This window comes from Bombina bombina, chromosome 4 (genome assembly GCF_027579735.1).
Source record: "Bombina bombina isolate aBomBom1 chromosome 4, aBomBom1.pri, whole genome shotgun sequence".
In the NCBI taxonomy this organism is placed as follows: domain Eukaryota; kingdom Metazoa; phylum Chordata; class Amphibia; order Anura; family Bombinatoridae; genus Bombina; species Bombina bombina.
In genome coordinates this window covers 36412510-36429190 of record NC_069502.1, presented here as the reverse complement: position 1 = coordinate 36429190, position 16681 = coordinate 36412510, and positions in this window count along the sequence as shown.

Below are 16681 nucleotides of genomic sequence, written 5' to 3'. Positions count from 1 at the left end.
AAGATTGAGTAATGTCCATAGCTCTCCAACAGTTATATAAAAATAACTGCAAGCACTAAATGCATCTGTCAGTATGTTATGACGTATTTGTAAGATGCATCTCAGATCTGTAAGACAATACATACAAACTCACAGGTGCATGTGCCAGTATATCTTGGTGTGTATGTATGTGCATCTTTAAGAAATAAATTTACAGGTGCATGTGCCAGTATATTATTATAGCAAGTGTATGTATGTGCATCTTTAAGAAAATATACAGGTGCATGTGCCAGTATATTATGGTGTATGTATGTGCATCTTTTAGAAAATATACAGGTGCATGTGCCAGTATATTATGGTGTATGTATGTGCATCTTTTAGAAAATATACAGGTGCATGTGCCAGTATATTATGGTGTATGTATGTATGTGCATCTATAAGACAACACACAGTCGCATGTGCCAGTATGCTATAGTGTATGTACTGTATGGATGTGCATATGTAAGACAATAAACAGATGCATATGCCAGTATGCTTTAGTGTTTATGTGTGTATCAAAAGTATTTCCAAAGTAATATACTAATGAGAGCTCTTGTCTAAAAACAAAGTAGGTACCAGAATGTTCCAGAGTAATTAATTGAGAGAAATTACCTGACCCTAAAACTGAATAGATCACACCACAGATGTGACACATAGGAGATAATGAAAATGATTTTAATTTATCTTGTTTGCTTTATCAGGTATTGAATCTATCTCCAGCCAATCAGGAGATCTGTTTGGCCTAACAGAGATCAGACTGAGTGTTGTTTTGAGGATCAGAAGAGAGGGGATCCGGAGTGGCGGGAATGGCCGGCATCTTACCTGTGATTGTGGAGGTCTCTATAACCACTGCGGCCTGCATGCGGAGTACACCATATTTTTTAAGAACCCTCTGCCTAGCCTTACCTGCCTGGAGTTCAAAGCCCTGCTTCACTGTTGGTGGGGCAAATTAAGCAAGCATATTTTGCCAGTATATTAAGGAGGACAAGTTGACAACTGTTACAATTTGGGTGAGACCTTTCTGATTACTCATAGTAGTCACATCATATGTCCTTTGACCACCTGGTCTACCTCTCAAACATATTTACACCTCTGCCTGATTGTCAAGCTCTAACGTTTAAAGTGGGCCCAAAATCCTGTTTACACCATCCTTACTGCCTATGTAACTCTCATATTTGTATCCCTTAAGGGTGTTCAACACTAAGGTTACTACGGACCTGGGCTGGCAGACCCTAATATTGCGCACTTCACTTGTGCACTTCTTACTGCCCTACTAAGTGGATCTTTTATTTACACTGAACTACTACACATTGTTTAACATATTGCTCCCATTATCTGTACACACCTTACTGACTGTTTAAGTGGATCTTCCCATTACACAGACCTAATGAATACTGCACAACCTGTATCTTGTGTACATTCATAGTCCATCTGATCCATATACAGGAACATATTTTAATGGGACTTTTGTAGTGTTATTTTTCTAAACTTTGGCCTATGTAGACTGTTTGTAAAACCTACCCCTCACCTCCCCGCTCCTGCCCAGCTTGTCACTTCCCATCTCCTTTTCCCCTTCCTTCGGGTCGTATCCTTTCTTTCCCTGAGATAGAGGGGTACAGGTCCTAGGAAATCTATGCGGATGTATATGCATTATTTATGTCTAATAACTAACTGTCTTGTTATATAATGCTTTATTACAAAACATTTTTTATTAGCCTGCTTGGTTTAAAACTTAAGTGAAGTTTGCGATCATTCACTATGGTGTGATGTGTGATCTGATAGTTAACTGACACCAACTAGCTATAATACACTTGTTATATGAGTGAATTGATAGACAATAAAAATGGACATCCGAAAATGGCTTTCTGCCAAAAAGCCAACCAAAAGTCTCCCATTGAAAGAGGGAGAAGATGAGGTTGGACATTTTTCAAGAGCATCGACATCGCTGAGCCTGAACGATGAAAGTGGAGGGGCACCTGCTAACCATGAAGCTGTAGCTAGCTCAGCGCCATCTAGTGCTACGGTTGATCTTGTCCTAGAACAGATACCCCAGGCCCCAGATGATCTTGGGATAAACCATCCAAACCAAGTTTTTTTGAAGCAATACCCAAACTGTTTTTACCAGGGCAAAAAGCGGTCATTTGTAAGTGGATGGCATCAAAACCGAGATTGGTTGGAATACAGTGTCAAGGCAGATGCAGCTTACTGCTTTCCTTGCCGCCATTTCGGTAAAACTGCACGGGGAACAATAGACTCGGCTTTCCTGGTCCGGGGCTACAATGATTGGAAACATGCAATTGAAAAAGATAAGGGTTTTCATAGACATGAAAACTCCAAAGAGCATATCACCTGCCAGGCATTGTGGTATGAGCGAGAGAATCATGAGATGCAAGGCAAAGAAATCTCAACACTTGTTAACGCAGACCTGTCGTATATACCTCTGCCTAAGGGCTGTCACTAAATGAGTGTTTAGCAACAGATGTATATGTATGATTCTCGCAAAAAAGGATAAAAATGAGATGCTTGTAAGAATTATTCTTAATATGATTTTATTTCGCCTTCGTTAGACAAAACCCTAACTATAGACAAATATTTAATCTGGGTTATCTAACAGATTAAATTAATACTCATATTTATCAAATATTAGTTGACATAAACTATTTATTAATCACAGAAAGATTGATACATACCCCGAGATCTGGAGGCTGAAGATAACAATAGCCTTATACAAATGCAAAGCTTATATGCACATTTTAAGCCAATGAAATTAAAGCATACCATAAATGAAAAGGCTATCTTTGTATATTTAAACTTCCTTAAAAAGACTTTATAATTTTGGCTGACATATAGAAAATACTATTTTAACTTGTTCATGCGCAGTGCATTAGAGTGTTAATAATACTATGTGTCTAGCTAGCAGTATAGGTGTTTTGATTAACAACAGCAACTGAATGTAAATGTCACAGTTTTAAATGCATTGTCTTTAAAACAGCATTTAACCCATTACTAACTAAACTGACTAATCCTAAATTAATTTAATTTATAACTCTTTAGTCCATATTCTAGATCTTAATTTATATCTAAATGTTTTATCTATGAAGAACATATTTAATGTGTAATTCTTCTTTGAAATTGTATATTTTTCTAATCATGATTTTATAATTTATTCTAATCATGATTTTATAACTCCACATTCCCCCACTTTCTTTTCTTTATGTCAGACACAATCCCAATGATTAAACACTAAGGGCCAACACAGAAGAAACTACCAGACATATACCAGACATATTTCAAACAATAGACAGTGGATTTGACGTCATACACTACTATAAAGAATGTTCCAATAATTACATAGTTCATAAATAAAGATGTTCAAATCTTGATTGAAGGAATCAAATCTATAGCAGCGTCATGCAAAGAAAAAGTTCAGTTCATAACTACCTTTGTAGTAAGATACATTTGTTGCAGAATTTAAAGCAATAAAGTCTGTATGAGCAGTTCCGGCAAGAAATACAACATGTGTAATCTTCACAGTGCTTACAAACAGGAACAATAGTGTATATAAACACTGAAAAGGCCAAGGAAGAACCATAGGGTGAAACAAGTAGATGACACAGTTGGTTGCAGGTAACGAGTGCAGCAACCATAGGTAAACTTGTCACAAGGCCTCAGCATGTCAAGTAGTAGTCAGGCAGATCAATTCAGAAGAGCCCAAGTGCAAATCAAAAGAATTCCATCCAGACACCAAGAAAAGAGAGATAGGAGTATCCTAAAAAATAAAAAAAGAAAGTATAAGTATACAATATTGATATCAAATTATTCTATATGTCAGTCAAATTGGATTAGGAAGCCTAGTTGTGTAAAGTGAAACTGAATAAGCAGAATATAAAGGTACATAATGTTTTTGTTGTGAATTAAGATGTTCCAGGGTTGTAAGTTGTCTAATTTTTTGTTTAAATGCTTTTGATAACAAACACAACCACACATAAACATAAAAATTTGAACAATAGTTAAAACAATAACAGGGTGTAACATAATATTAAAAAATTGAGTAGCTGTACTACTATATCCAAATACAGATTCCCACCAAGATATATTTGCATCCTGTAAAATACTAGAAGCAGCTGATTTTAAAATTCCTTGTTCATGTTCAACTGTAATTTTAGTATCTACAGAAATATGTTTTAAATTTTGTAACAAGGAAGAAATTATAGTAGAATCAGTTAACCATTTCTTCATTTGTGATCCCATACCCAAAGGTAAATCATAAACAGAAAAATTCATAACATGGTCCCATGTTAAATTTAAAGTAATATTAAGAGTTTGGGGCATGGTAAAATTCCAAGTAGATGATGCAATATAATTAAGTGGAATAGTATTACACCAGGTACCAGGTAATAAATGAGAACTAGCAAATACATTATCCTGTGTTTGGAATATAATAGTATCAGAATTAAATAAATGAAAACAAACTCTGTCAGATCCTAAATAAAATACCGGTCTAAGTACATTAAAATGACTTTGTAAGGTACAAGACTTTTGATTTTCCCAACATGTTTCATTGGTTGTATGGAATTGTGAAAGGGAACAGATAAACGAATTTGCATTGGAATGACATAATGATACATCAACAAGTGTCCATTTTGATTCATCAATGTTATGTGACACCCATTGATGTGACAATACTGGAAACAGTAATGAAACATTAGCAGGAAGACCAATTGTCGCTAAGCGATAAATAATAGTATCTTTACCAGACCAAGGAATTAATGTATGAATCATACAAAATTCAGTGGTGCAGTCAGATAAAATTACTTCCCACCATAAAAGATGTGTCATGGCAAAATTAGTGACTGACTTAGATGCAGCTAAACTTAAAGAAGCTGGCCACTTTCCAGACCATAAACTTTGAAGTGGAATCTTTAAGTCAGTAGATAGATCAGATTGTACTTGAGAGCATAACATAGCCCAGGCTGTCTCATGTGTAAAATTATATAATTCATTTACTAAAACATTAAATTTATTTTTAATAATATTAGTAATATCCACCATAACATAAGTTTGATGTTGCTGGAGATTAGCAATATTATTGTTAATTCCATATTGAGTATCTAAGCCTGTAGCTGCATGAGAGGCAAGATTTGCTAATTTATATCTTAATATTTCAGAATTTATTTGTGCAGTAGAGCCAATCATACTACCATATGCTCCCAAGCCAGTCGCAAGTACATCTCTCCTAGGTCTATGATTAGATCGAAGAGAAATATTTTGCAATAAACTTTCATGAAACCACCATTGGAATGATTTTTCTTGTACAGACACAAAGGGAGTGCAGTTTGAATATTGTGTAGAAACCATCCACCTTGACAATTGAAGATGCCAAGTAACTAAACGATATTCAACATCATAAGCAACTTGTGTCGCAGAATCTAAACGTACCTGAATAGGATCACCTTCATGAAAAGGTTTTTCTAAAGAGGTAGGAATAGGTTTAGACAAAGGAAGTGACGTAGTAGTATGTACAAATATACTAATATTAACAGAAAATTGGGAAATACCATGGTCCATACATTGCCATAATCCTACAGAATCAAAAGGATTCAAATGATTAATTAATAAAGTAGGAGATATATAAGAAACATTAGAGAAATATACTGTGCTACTTGTATCACAAGATAGAATATTATCTGACATAACCAAAGGAACTTGTTTATCATCATGTAGAATTCCTGCAGGAGAAGAAAGTAAATCAATACTGCATAGGAGACAGATGTTCTTTCCTGTATGGGGTATGCCACCATATCCTGGAATAATAAGATGAGAAGCATTAATTCTTGTAAATAATCAAACTTTTTTACACTAGCAACAAAAAGTGCAACAAACTGAGGAGAAATAGAAGGATGGGAAATATGATAAATAGGTCTTGAAGGTGAAAGGACAAGACAATTAAAATTTGATAACATCAGAGTCATTAAACTAGTATCAGCTGTGGAGTGAGATTTAAGAAACATAGGCTGATAATGAAATTGTTTAGTAGAATTATCATTCTGTGGTATACTCCTTATTTTATTATGAATTATTTGGGAAACAAATATATTAGAATAGCAAAAACAGATAAGCATTATAGTCAAAAAACAACATGCACATGCTTTTAAAGAAAACATATTAAATGGTTAGAATAAACTATGTGGCAATAATATAATAAAAATATAATATGGCTTAAATATGTCAGGCAACCTTATAGTCCAAGAAAATATATTAACAATTAAAATAAAATATATATGTATTTTCTTAGACAACTTAACAATTATATGAAAACTATAAGCATAAATATAACAGGCAAAATATGAGGTAGTCTTAGAGTGTAGGAATTGTTCAAACAAATAACAAACTGTTCCAAGACTGGTTCTTTTGATCCTTTTATAGCAGTGTAATTCACAGTATAGTTGTTCAAATCCTATCACAGTTAAAGGCAGAATCTTGAACATACTGATGAGTCACAAGTATTATACATATATACCTGAAAAATAAACCTTTTTTTTTTTCTTCATAAATAAACTATATGTTGTTTCTCAGTATTCATGCTGTCTTAGTTTTCACGCAACTTATATTGCATAGCATGCTTATTTACATATATACAAACCACTGTAGTCTTAAGAAAAAATATGTTTAAAATCACTTTGTTGTTCCTGAAATAGACTACAAAAAATCATTTAGGAAGAGAATCAACGTAAAAGATTCATTTTGTAAGTTGTAACTTAAAACCTATGTCACAGGAAACTGCTTTTTACAGCATCTATCAATCAACTGTGAAAAGGGAACTAATGTAAGAATTAATTCACAAATTATTTTACTGTTTTGTAAATCAGTTTGTGTCTTTTCTATGTGCAGGAGAAATTGCTTTGGTGTCACATGCAGCTAGAAAAACAACAATTCTATTTGCAGTCTCTGTAATAGACTCATTAGGGAGGGGTGCAAAGGATTTGTGTAACTGGAACCTATTTGTGACATGAAAGAACTTATGGCAGCATCTGTCAATCAGTTGGGGAAAGGAATGTGCAAAACCCTCTAAAACAGGAGAATGAGATCCCAATCCTTTAAGAAAAACTTCAATCAGTTGTAAATCATTACCAGTTTCCCAACGCAAAAATTGGACAGTCCATTTACAAAATTTATTAAAATCATCAACAGAGCCTTTATTAATTGGTGCTTAGCCTATTTCAGATAAAATAGCTCTTGTCTCAGTTGCTTTAAGATTAAAATGTGGCTGTTTCATGTCAACAGAAAGGGGAGGGAGGGGGAGAGAAACAGGGGAGGGAGGGGGAGAGAGACAGGGGAGGGGGAGAGAAACAGGGGAGGGAGGGGGAGAGGAACAGGGGAGGGAGGGGGAGAGAAACAGGGGAGGGAGGGGGGAGAGAAACAGGGGAGGGAGGGGGGAGAGACACAGGGGAGGGAGGGGGGAGAGAGACAGGGGAGGGAGGGGGGAGAGACACAGGGGAGGGAGGAGGAAAAGACACAGGGGAGGGAGGGGGGGGAGAGACAGGGGAGGGAGGGGGAAAAGACACAGGGGAGGGAGGGGGGGGAGAGACACAGGGGAGGGAGGAGGGAGAGACACAGGGGAGGGAGGGGGGGAGAGAAACAGGGGAGGGAGGGGGGAGAGAAACAGGGGTGGGGGGGGAGACACAGGGGAGGGGGGGAGACACAGGGGAGGGGGGGGGAGAGACACAGGGGAGGGGGGAAGAGACACATCTATTTTAAAATAAAATCACTTTTATGACTACTACTTTGTCTGTCACACTTTATTCATTGAATAAAATTCTGCTGCAAATTATTCAGGGCTGCAGCAGCAGCACATGAGCACACACACTGGCCTAACCTTACCTGAGCTGATGATCTAATCCTGTGATGAGGTCCAGTCGCCGTCAGTCACTGCCTAGACTCCGACTGAGAGAGACAGGACTCCTGTCTGTCACACACTCAACGGTCCTCCACACACGCCGCGCTCCTCCACACTCCTCCTCGGTTGGCTCCTCCTGGAGTCTTCAGTTCTCTCCTCCTGGCACCACACTGCAGCACAGTCCTCCCTCCTCCAGGTCCCAGGACCCCCTCACTGACTCCACAACCGGCGCAATGGCTGCTGCTGATGTGACGTCTGAGTCCATTCCAATCTGTGTGAGCTGAGCACTCAGTCTCAGCACTGCAGTGAGCAGTGCACGCCACTAGTCTTCTTCTAAGTTTTTTTTAAGCAGCCGGGGCCGGGCAGGGCAGTAGTACCGCACGCTTTAAGTTGCAGCAGCAGCTCTTCTCCCTCCTTTCTTCCCACCTGAACTCAACTGTGACTGTCTGAACAGCCTGGCCCGACGTCACATGACCAATGATCCACACGTCACTCTGTCAATCAGCAGGCACGCCTCCCCACAGTGCTCAGAGCGCTGAATGCTGATTGGCTGAGTGATTAGCTCATCATGGAGGCGGTTTTGAGAATCTATTTGATAAAAAAGAACAAGTTACTTACAGAGCATCAGTAGACACACACACAGTGTTCAAAGTCCAGCTTAAGAATGCACTATGGTCCAAGGGTTTCAAATTCCAACAGGACGATTCCCCCAAAGAGTCGTATATACCTCTAGTCTAAGGGCTGTCACTAAATGAGTGTTTAGCAACAGATGTATATGTATGATTCTCGCAAAAAAGGATAAAAATGAGATGCTTGTAAGAATTATTCTTAATATGGCTTTATTTCGCCTTCGTTGGACAAAACCCTAACTATAGACAAATATTTAATCTGGGTTATCTAACAGATTAAATTAATACTCATATTTATCAAATATTAGTTGACATAAACTATTTATTAATCACAGAAAGATTGATACATACCTCGAGATCTGAAGGCTGAAGATAACAATAGCCTTATACAAATGCAAAGCTTATATACACATTTTAAGCCAATGAAATTAAAGCATACCATAAATGAAAAGGCTATCTTTGTATATTTAAACTTCCTTAAAAAGACTTTATAATTTTGGCTGACATATAGAAAATACTATTTTAACTTGTTCATGCGCAGTGCATTAGAGTGTTAACAATACTATGTGTCTAGCTAGCAGTATACAGGGAGTGCAGAATTATTAGGCAAGTTGTATTTTTGAGGATTAATTTTATTATTGAACAACAACCATGTTCTCAATGAACCCAAAAAACTCATTAATATCAAAGCTGAATAGTTTTGGAAGTAGTTTTTAGTTTGTTTTTAGTTATAGCTATTTTAGGGGTATATCTGTGTGTGCAGGTGACTATTACTGTGCATAATTATTAGGCAACTTAACAAAAAACAAATATATACCCATTTCAATTATTTATTTTTACCAGTGAAACCAATATAACATCTCAACATTCACAAATATACATTTCTGACATTCAAAAACAAAACAAAAACAAATCAGTGACAATATAGCCACCTTTCATTGCAAGGACACTCAAAAGCCTGCCATCCATGGATTCTGTCAGTGTTTTGATCTGTTCACCATCAACATTGCGTGCAGCAGCAACCACAGCCTCCCAGACACTGTTCAGAGAGGTGTACTGTTTTCCATCCTTGTAAATCTCACATTTGATGATGGACCACAGGTTCTCAATGGGGTTCAGATCAGGTGAACAAGGAGGCCATGTCATTAGATTTTCTTCTTTTATACCCTTTCTTGCCAGCCACGCTGTGGAGTACTTGGACATGTGTGATGGAGCATTGTCCTGCATGAAAATTATGTTTTTCTTGAAGGATGCAGACTTCTTCCTGTACCACTGCTTGAAGAAGGTGTCTTCCAGAAACTGTTAGTAGGACTGGGAGTTGAGCTTGACTCCATCCTCAACCCGAAAAGGCCCCACAAGCTCATCTTTGATGATACCAGCCCAAACCAGTACTCCACCTCCACCTTGCTGGCGTCTGAGTCGGACTGGAGCTCTCTGCCCTTTACCAATCCAGCCACGGGCCCATCCATCTGGCCCATCAAGACTCACTCTCATTTCATCAGTCCATAAAACCTTAGAAAAATCAGTCTTGAGATATTTCTTGGCCCAGTCTTGACGTTTCAGCTTGTGTGTCTTGTTCAGTGGTGGTCGTCTTTCAGCTTTTCTTACCTTGGCCATGTCTCTGAGTATTGCACACCTTGTGCTTTTGGGCACTCCAGTGATGTTGCAGCTCTGAAATATGGCCAAACTGGTGGCAAGTGGCATCTTGGCAGCTGCACGCTTGACTTTTCTCAGTTCATGGGCAGTTATTTTGCGCCTTGGTTTTTCCACACTCTTCTTGCGACCCTGTTGACTATTTTGAATGAAATGCTTGATTGTTCGATGATCACGCATCAGAAGCTTTGCAATTTTAAGAGTGCTGCATCCCTCTGCAAGATATCTCACTATTTTTGACTTTTCTGAGCCTGTCAAGTCCTTCTTTTGACCCATTTTGCCAAAGGAAAGGAAGTTGCCTAATAATTATGCACACCTGATATAGGGTGTTGATGTCATTAGACCACACCCCTTCTCATTACAGAGATTCACATCACCTAATATGCTTAATTGGTAGCAGGCTTTCGAGCCTATACAGCATGGAGTAAGACAACATGCATAAAGAGGATGATGTGGTCAAAATACTCATTTGCCTAATAATTCTGCACACAGTGTAGGTGTTTTGATTAACAACAGCAACTGAATGTAAATGTCACAGTTTTAAATACATTGTCTTTAAAAACAGAATTTATGCTTACCTGATAAATTACTTTCTCCAACGGTGTGTCCGGTCCACGGCGTCATCCTTACTTGTGGGAATATCTCTTCCCCAACAGGAAATGGCAAAGAGTACCAGCAAAGCTGGCCATATAGTCCCTCCTAGGCTCCGCCCACCCCAGTCATTCGACCGACGGACAGGAGGAAATATATATAGGAGAAACCATATGGTACCGTGGTGACTGTAGTTAGAGAAAATAATTCATCAGACCTGATTAAAAAACCAGGGCAGGCCGTGGACCGGACACACCGTTGGAGAAAGTAATTTATCAGGTAAGCATAAATTCTGTTTTCTCCAACATTGGTGTGTCCGGTCCACGGCGTCATCCTTACTTGTGGGAACCAATACCAAAGCTTTAGGACACGGATGAAGGGAGGGAGCAAATCAGGTTACCTAAACGGAAGGCACCACAGCTTGCAAAACCTTTCTCCCAAAAATAGCCTCCGAAGAAGCAAAAGTATCAAATTTGTAAAATTTGGCTAAAGTGTGCAGTGAAGACCAAGTAGCTGCCTTACATATCTGGTCAACAGAAGCCTCGTTCTTGAAGGCCCATGTGGAAGCCACAGCCCTAGTGGAGTGAGCTGTGATTTTTTCAGGAGGCTGCCGTCCGGCAGTCTCATAAGCCAATCGGATGATGCTTTTAAGCCAAAAGGAAAGAGAGGTAGAAGTCGCTTTTTGACCTCTTCTTTTACCAGAATAAACAACAAACAAGGAAGATGTTTGTCTGAAATCTTTTGTAGCCTCTAAATAGAATTTTAGAGCACGGACTACGTCCAAATTGTGTAACAAACGTTCCTTCTTTGAAACTGGATTCGGACATAAAGAAGGTACAACTATCTCCTGGTTAATATTTTTGTTAGAAACAACCTTAGGAAGAAAACCAGGCTTAGTACGCAAAACCACCTTATCTGCATGGAACACCAGATAGGGCGGAGAACACTGCAGAGCAGATAACTCTGAAACTCTTCTAGCAGAAGAAATTGCAACCAAAAACAAAACTTTCAAAGATAGTAACTTAATATCTATGGAATGTAAAGGTTCAAACGGAACCCCTTGAAGAACTGAAAGAACTAGATTTAGACTCCAGGGAGGAGTCAAAGATCTGTAAACAGGCTTGATCCTAACCAGAGCCTGAACAAATGCTTGAACATCTGGCACAGCTGCCAGTCTTTTGTGTAGTAAGACAGATAAAGCAGAGATCTGTCCCTTTAGAGAACTTGCAGATAATCCTTTCTCCAAACCTTCTTGTAGAAAGGAGAGAATCTTAGGAATTTTTATCTTATTCCATGGGAATCCTTTGGATTCACACCAACAGATATATCTTTTCCATATTTTATGGTAAATCTGTCTAGTTACCGGTTTTCTGGCCTGAACCAGAGTATCTATCACAGAATCTGAAAACCCACGCTTTGATAGAATCAAGCGTTCAATCTCCAAGCCGTCAGCTGGAGGGAGACCAGATTTGGATGTTCGAATGGACCCTGAACAAGAAGGTCCTGTCTCAAAGGTAGCTTCCATGGTGGAACCGATGACATATTCACCAGGTCTGCATACCAAGTCCTGCGTGGCCACGCAGGAGCTATCAAGATCACCGAGGCCCTCTCCTGTTTGATCCTGGCTACCAGCCTGGGAATGAGAGGAAACGGTGGAAACACATAAGCTAGGTTGAAGGTCCAAGGCGCTACTAGTGTATCGACTAGAGTCGCCTTGGGATCCCTGGATCTGGACCCGTAGCAAGGAACCTTGAAGTTCTGACGAGACGCCATCAGATCCATATCTGGAATGCCCCATAGTTGCGTCAACTGGGCAAAGATCTCCGGGTGGAGTTCCCACTCTCCCGGATGGAATGTCTGACGACTCAAATAATCCGCTTCCCAGTTTTCCACACCTGGAATGTGGATCGCAGATAGGTGGCAGGAGTGATCCTCCGCCCATTGAATTATTTTGGTCACTTCTTTCATCGCCAGGGAACTCCTTGTTCCCCCCTGATGATTGAGATACGCAACGGTCGTCATGTTGTCTGATTGGAACCTTATGAATCTGGCCTTTGCTAGTTGAGGCCAAGCCCTGAGAGCATTGAATATCGCTCTCAGTTCCAGAATGTTTATCGGGAGAAGAGACTCTTCCCGAGACCATAGACCCTGAGCTTTCAGGGATTCCCAGACCGCGCCCCAGCCCACTAGACTGGCGTCGGTCGTGACAATGACCCACTCTGGTCTGTGGAAGCTCATTCCCTGGGACAGATGGTCCAGGGTCAGCCACCAACGGAGTGAATCTCTGGTCTTCTGATCTACTTGAATCATTGGAGACAAGTCTGTATAGTCCCCATTCCACTGTTTGAGCATGCACAGTTGTAATGGTCTTAGATGAATTTGTGCAAAAGGAACTATGTCCATTGCTGCAACCATCAACCCTACTACTTCCATGCACTGCGCTATGGAAGGACGAGGAACAGAATGAAGAACTTGACAAGTGCTTAGAAGTTTTGACTTTCTGACCTCTGTCAGAAAAATCCTCATTTCTAAGGAATCTATTATTGTTCCCAAGAAGGGAACTCTTGTCGACGGAGACAGAGAACTTTTTTCTATGTTCACCTTCCATCCGTGTGATCTGAGAAAGGCCAGAACGATGTCTGTATGAGCCTTTGCTTTTGACAGGGACGACGCTTGTATTAGAATTTCGTCCAAGTAAGGTACTACTGCAATGCCCCTCGGTCTTAGAACCGCTAGAAGGGACCCTAGTACCTTTGTGAAAATCCTTGGAGCAGTGGCTAACCCGAATGGGAGGGCCACAAACTGGTAATGCTTGTCCAGAAAAGCGAACCTTAGGAACTGATGATGTTCTTTGTGGATAGGAATATGTAGGTACGCATCCTTTAGATCCACGGTAGTCATAAATTGACTTTCCTGGATAGTGAGTAGAATCGTTCGAATGGTTTCCATCTTGAACGATGGTACCCTGAGAAATTTGTTTAGGATCTTCAAATCCAAAATTGGTCTGAAAGTTCCCTCTTTTTTGGGAACTACGAACAGATTGGAATAAAATCCCATTCCTTGTTCCTTTATTGGAACTGGGTGTATCACTCCCATCTTTAACAGGTCTTCTACACAATGTAAGAACGCCTGTCTCTTTATTTGGTTTGAGGATAAGTGAGACATGTGGAACCTTCCCCTTGGGGGTAGTTCCCTGAATTCCAGGAGATAACCCTGAGAAACTATTTCTAGCGCCCAAAGATCCTGAACATCTCTTGCCCAAGCCTGAGCAAAGAGAGAGAGTCTGCCCCCAACTAGATCCGGTCCGGATCGGGGGCTACTCCTTCATGCTGTTTTGTTAGCAGCGGCAGGCTTCTTGGCCTGCTTACCCTTGTTCCAGCCTTGCATCGGTTTCCAGGCTGGTTTGGGTTGTGAGGCATTACCCTCTAGCTTAGAGGATGCAGAATTAGAGGCCGGTCCGTTCCTGAAATTGCAAAAGGAACGAAAATTAGACTTATTTTTGGCCTTGAAAGGTCTATCTTGTGGAAGGGCGTGGCCCTTTCCCCCAGTGATGTCTGAAATAATCTCTTTCAATTCTGGTCCAAATAGAGTTTTACCTTTGAAAGGGATGTTAAGCAATTTTGTCTTGGATGACACATCCGCTGACCAAGACTTTAGCCAAAGCGCTCTGCGCGCCACGATAGCAAACCCTGAATTTTTCGCCGCTAATCTAGCTAATTGCAAAGCGGCATCTAAAATAAAAGAGTTAGCCAACTTAAGTGCGTGAACTCTGTCCATAACCTCCTCATATGGAGTCTCTCTACTAAGCGAGATTTCTAGTTCCTCGAACCAGAACCACGCTGCTGTAGTGATAGGAACAATGCACGAAATGGGTTGTAGAAGGTAACCTTGCTGTACAAAAATCTTTTTAAGCAAACCCTCCAATTTTTTATCCATAGGATCTTTGAAAGCACGACTATCTTCGATAGGAATAGTAGTGCGTTTATTTAGAGTAGAAACTGCCCCCTCGACCTTAGGGACTGTCTGACATAAGTCCTTTCTGGGGTCGACCATAGGAAATAATTTCTTAAATATAGGGGGGGGAACAAAAGGTATGCCGGGCTTTTCCCACTCCTTATTTACTATGTCCGCCACCCGCTTGGGTATAGGAAAAGCGTCGGGGTGCACCGGAACCTCTAGGAACTTGTCCATCTTGCATAATTTCTCTGGAATGACCAAGTTGTCACAATCATCCAGAGTAGATAACACCTCCTTAAGCAGTGCGCGGAGATGTTCTAATTTAAATTTAAATGTCACAACATCAGGTTCAGCTTGTTGAGAAATTTTTCCTGAATCTGAAATTTCCCCATCTGACAAAACCTCCCTCATGGTCCCTTCAGATTGGTGTGAGGGTAACAATTATCATCAGCGCCCTCCTGCTCTTCAGTGTTTAAAACAGAGCAATCGCGCTTTCTCTGATAAGTAGGCATTTTGGATAAAATATTTGCTATGGAGTTATCCATTACAGCCGTTAATTGTTGAATGGTAATAAGCATTGGCGCACTAGATGTACTAGGGGCCTCCTGTGTGGGCAAAACTGGTGTAGACACAGTAGGAGATGATGTAGTATCATGTTTACTCCCCTCATCTGAGGAATCATCTTGGGCAATTTCATTATCTGTGGCAGTACTGTCCTTACTTTGTTTGGAAGCTATGGCACAATTATCACATAAATTTAAATGGGGAGACACATTGGCTTTCATACATATAGAACATAGCTTATCCGAAGGCACAGACATGTTAAACAGGCTTAAACTTATCAACAAAGCACAAAAAACGTTTTAAAACAAAACCGTTACTGTCTCTTTAAATTTTAAACAGAAAACACTTTATTACTGAATATGTGAAAAAGTATGAAGGAATTGTTCAATTACCAAAATTTCACCACAGTGTCTTAAAGCATTAAGAGTATTGCACACCAAATTTCAGAGCTTTAACCCTTAAAATAACGGAACCGGAGCCGTTTACAAATTGAACCCCTATACAGTCCCAGCTATAGCCTTTGCTGAGACCCAACCAAGCCCAAAGGGGAATACGATACCAATTGACGCCTTCTAAAAGCTTTTCCAGCAAATTTCAGATCCTCACACATGCATCTGCATGCCCTGCTCTCAAAAAACAACTGCGCAGTAATGGCGCGAAAATGAGGCTTAGTCTACAACTAGGAAGGCCCCCTGACTGGAAAAGGTGTCTAACATAGTGCCTGCCGTTTAATAAACGTTCCCCAACTTTATAAATGCAAATTGTCAGCATAAATATGAATAAAATGCCCAAATAAAGCAATCGATTTAGCCCATAAAAAATGTCTACCAGTTTTTTAGCCCATATTAAGCCCTTTATTCTGTTTGTTTGACTAAGAAAATGGCTTACCGGTCCCCATGAGGGGAAATGACAGCCTTCCAGCATTACATGGTCTTGTTAGAAATATGGCTAGTCATACCTTAAGCAGAAAAGTCTGCTAACTGTTTCCCCCAACTGAAGTTACTTCATCTCAACAGTCCTATGTGGAAACAGCAATCGATTTTAGTTACTGTCTGCTAAAATCATCTTCCTCTCACAAACAGAAATCTTCATCCTTTTCTGTTTCAGAGTAAATAGTACATACCAGCACTATTTTAAAATAACAAACACTTGATAGAAGAATAAAAACTACATTTAAACACCAAAAAACTCTTAACCATCTCCGTTGAGATGTTGCCTGTGCAACGGCAAAGAGAATGACTGGGGTGGGCGGAGCCTAGGAGGGACTATATGGCCAGCTTTGCTGGGACTCTTTGCCATTTCCTGTTGGGGAAGAGATATTCCCACAAGTAAGGATGACGCCGTGGACCGGACACACCAATGTTGGAGAAAC